Genomic DNA, 4875 nt, shown 5'->3' with positions numbered 1-4875 from the left:
TCACATCCCCTTCTCCTCCTGCCCCCCAATCCCTCCCAGCATCAGAGTCTTTTCCAAGGAGTCAACTCTTCGCATGAGGTGGCCAAAGTACTGGAGTTTCAGCTTTAGCATCATTCCTTCCAAAGAAATCCCAGGACTGATCTCCTTCAGAATGGACTGGTTGGATCTCCTTGCAGTCCAAGGGACTCTCAAGAGTCTTCTCCAACACCACAGTTCAAAAGCATCAATTCTTCGGTGCTCAGCCTTCTTCACAGTCCAACTCTCACATCCATACATGACCACAGGAAAAACCATAGCCTTGACTAGACGGACCTTTGTTGGCAGAGTAATGTCTCTGCTTTTCAATATGCTATCTAGGTTGGTCATAACTTTACTTCCAAGGAGAAAGCGTCTTTTAATTTCATGGGTGCCATCACCATCTGCAGTGATTTTGGAGCCCCCAAAAATAAAGTCTGACACTGTCTCCACTGTTTCCCCATCTATTTCCCATGAAGTGATGGGACCAGATGCCATGATCTTTGTTTTCTGAATGTTGAGCTTTAAGCCAAATTTTTCACTCTCCTCTTTCACTTTCATCAAGAGGCTTTTTGGTTCTTCTTCACTTTCTGCCATAAGGGTGATGTCATCTGCATATCTGCCTATCACCTTAGATAAGTGTAATATCAACTAGGTGTGGTAAGGGCTTTCCTGGTTGCTCAGCTGGTAAAGAATCCACCTGCCAATGCAGGAGATGCAAGAGAGAGACTCTGGTTCAATTCTTGCCTGGAAAATCCCATGGACAGAGGAGCCTGGTGGGCTATAGTCCTTGGGGTCACAAACAGCCAGACATTACCAAGTGCAGACGCACATATGAGGTAGGATAGACCGGGGGAACCTGCAGTCTATTTTTCAAAATTTCTCTCCGTGACAAATTTCTCTTCATAGTGTCTGCACACCCCAAAACATTTGTTTACCAAACATTTGCTTTTCCAAACATTTGTTTACCAAACATTTGTGAATTACCTTCTTCTCTTTTGAAGTATCAGACTAACTACCCTCAATATCATCTTTTGTCTTTAGTTGAAGATGGTATTTAAGGTAAGAGTTTTGGCCATTTTGGTGAGTTACTCAATTTTCCTGGGTCTCTTGTATATATACATGATTTTAAACTTTTGTGCCCCGGCACCACAGTCCTTTATGTCTCAACATGGAGAAGAATTCAGCAAGAGCACAGTGGTAAACAAGAAGTGATTTATTAGATAGGGTGCGTGTGAGGCTTAGGAGTGGGTGAGAAACGCCAGCACCCAGAGAACTTAGTGGCTACAGTTTTATAATCAGAGGAAGGGAGGGGGGCGGGGGAAGATCTTTATTTTTCTCAAGTAGCAGTCAAAATGTTTCTATCATCTGCTGCTCCTCCAGGTAGGGCAGGGAAGTTTACTTGGCTCTGTATGGTCAGGCTGGACTGTCATACAGCACTTTGGGAAAATATTTTCAGGTTTCACTACAATTGAGGGTCTTTCATTTTGAAAAGGCACCTTTCCATAAGCGATTGTTTTTTGTGTGCACAGAGTCTATTTTGGGGGTTGTTAACTCATTGAACTCATCGAGCAGGATGTGGGTATTATGTGTCCTTTGTTTTATTGTTTTGGGGCATGTCCAGTGCTCCTGTTGCATGGCTTTGTTGCTAAGCAAGCTTGCTTGGTTTTGTGTTAAGCAAAGCTGCTTTCTCGACTAATCTTTAACTTACAGGAGTTTCCCACATTTTTTCTTCTTACAATCCCCTAGTGGGATTAGCTATTTAATCACCTATTTGGACTCTTTTATTCTGTCTCTATCACTAGCAAAGGCTTTTTTCACCACACTTCAGTTAAGACATTGGGAGAACTAAACAGATCCTATGCAATGTAAAATCTGAAACAAGGTCTGGATGATTTAATGGAACTCATTTTGTTTATCTGTTGAATAATACAATACTACTACTACTAGAAATTAGGATTTACTGAGCTCTTTAGAATACTGAATATCTTCTGTCATTATTTCTCATTTAATCTGTACAACAATCTATGAATTTCCCTATGTTGGAAATGAAGAAATTTAGTTATTTAGACAGTAGGAAACTTCATACAACTGGAAGAGCTAAGTTTTGAATAAAAAACTATGGCTCTAAAGTTCTTGCAAATTATCATGAAACATCAGTCAGTTTAGTTCAGTCGCTCAGTCGTGTCTGACTCTTTGTGACCCCATAGACTGCAGCATGCCGGCCTTCCCTGTCCATCACCAACTCCCGGAGCTTGCTCAAACTCCTGTCCATCGAGTTGGTGATGCCATCCAACCATCTCGTCCTCTGTCATCCCCTTCTCCTTCTTTCAATCTTTCCCAGCATTGGGGTCTTTTCCAGTGAGTCAGTTCTTCACATCAGGTGGCCAAAGTTTTGGAGCTTCAGCTTCAGCATCAGTCCTTCCAATGAATATTCAGGACTGATTTCCTTTGGGATGGACTGGTTGGATCTCCTTGCAGTCAAAGGGACTCTCAAGAGTCTTCTCCAATACCACAGTTCAAAAGCATCAATTCTTTGGCTCTCAGCTTTCTTTATAATCCAACTCTCTCATCCACACATGAGTACTGGAAAAACCATAGCTTTGACTATTTGGACCTTTGTAGGCAAAGTAATGTCTCTGCTTTTTAATATGCTGTCTAGGTTGGTCTTAGCTTTTCTTCTGAGGAGCAAGCATCTTTTAATTTCATGGCTGCATTCACCAACTGCAGTGATTTTGGAGCCCAAGAAAATAAAATTTCTCACTGTTTCCATTGTTTCCCCATCTATTTGCCATGACGTGATGAGACCAGATGCCATGATCTCAGTTTTTTGAATGTTGACTTTTAAGCCAGCTTTTTCACTCTCCTCTTTCACTTTCATCAAGAGGCTCTTTAGTTCCTCTTTCTTCCAAAAGGGTGGTATCATCTGTGTATCTGAGGTTATTGCTATTTCTCCCAGCAATCTTGATTCCAGCTTGTGTTTCATCTAGCATTTGCAGTGATGTACTCTGCATATAACTTAGATAAGCAGGGTGACAATATACAGCCTTGATGTACTCCTTTCCCGATTTGGAACCAGTCTGTTGTTCCATGTCCAGTTCTAACTTGCTTCTTGATCTGCATACAGATTTCTCAGGAGGCAGGTAAGGTGGTCTGATATTCCCATCTCTTAAAGAATTTTCCACAGTTTGTTGTGATATACACAAAAGCATTGCCATAACCCATAAAGCAGAAATAGATGTTTGTCTGAAACAGTACTCCATTTTTAACCATGAAACATACTCTTTTTAGCAAGTGAGGATTTTAATAGTGTGATTGGATTGAAGAGTTGTAAAAGGACTAAGGAGATTAAAAATATTGCTGTACTTGCTCTTACAGTCTCGTTAATCAAGCAATCTAAAATAACAATAAGGGAACTGAGTCCTCAACTGTTTTTCATTCAAGCCAAGTCAGTGAGGGTACCTTTTCCAAAAACTACCTGAGAAAGTTAAAAGGAGATGGATGACTAACAGAGGACAACCTAAAACCAGATTTCATTTTGACAATGCTCTGCGTAATGCTTAATAGCTTTCTGTTGGTCGTACGGCTATGAACAAAATCCTTACCTGGACATCCAAGTCTATGTATTTTCTAGCCTTTAATTTTTTCGCCATCTTCTAGTTCTTAAACTCCTCACATGCTCTCTATCAAGCAAATTTGCACATTCTGTTCCCTCTGTCTGAATTCAACATGGTACACTCAGAAACTCACATTTCAGTCAATAATGTTCTGTATACCTGTCAGTTCTATGCAAGGCAATGAGAGAGATTTGGGGTACAACAACATAGATTTTGTCTCAGATTAAAATCTTGTCAAAAGTATGTGTAAACATCTTAAAAATGAATTAAAGACAAAATAATAATTCTGGGAACTAATATTAATAGAAGGAATATCACAAGGTACTTTGTGGTTTGATGTCCAATAAATAGTATTAATAGTACTAATAAATAGTACCAGTCAATCCTAAAGGAAATCAACCCTGAATATTTATTGGAAGGACTGATGCTGAACTGAAACTCCAATACTTTGGCCACCTGATACGAAGAGCTGACTCACTGGAAAGGACCCTGATGCTGGGAAAGGTTGAAGGCAGGAGGAAAAGGGGACGACAGAGGATGAGATGGTTGGATGGCATCACCAACTCAATGGACATGAGTTTGAGCAAACTCTGAGAGATGGTGAAGGACAGGGAAACCTGGCATGCTGCAGTCCACGGGGTTGCAAAGAGTTGGACATGACTGAGCAACTGAGAAATAACAAATAATTATTCCCTGGTAGCTCAGAGGGTAAAGAATCTGCCTGCAATGCAGAAGACCCTGGTACAACTATTAGGAATACCAGTTTGGTAGTCTCGAGTTTCTTGAACTCTCACAAAGTAAAAGGTCACAACAGCCTACTTCACAGTCGTACAAATTTGAATAAGATCCAGTTGGTGACTGGCCCTAGTTCTTCTTCTGTGGGTGGAAGGAGTGTGAAACTAAGTAGGAAATGTGACTGGGAAATTGCGGTGGATGTTTCCAAGTCCCCAGTTTTCTCCCCATAATAGACTGATAGAACCGGCATGAACTTACTAGAAGATTCTTTGAATCCCTGTCACTGTCTTGGAAGTTCTAGATAGTCAGAGCTATCCCTGTTCATAATTTAGCATGAGTTTATCCCTACCTGCAAGGTGGTGCCAAAGGATACTGAGTTGAGAAGATTTCCATGTGTGCAATTAGGCTAATAGGACTCTTGGATGGCTAGCTCTACAGGTTTACACATTTCATTAACCATTACCGTAATGTAACCCATATTTTATGGTACTGATTTTTTGATACCAGT

This window comes from Bison bison, unplaced genomic scaffold, assembly GCF_000754665.1.
Source record: "Bison bison bison isolate TAMUID 2011002044 unplaced genomic scaffold, Bison_UMD1.0 scf7180017864459, whole genome shotgun sequence".
Classification (NCBI taxonomy): Eukaryota; Metazoa; Chordata; class Mammalia; order Artiodactyla; family Bovidae; genus Bison; species Bison bison.
This window is presented reverse-complemented; position numbering follows the sequence as displayed.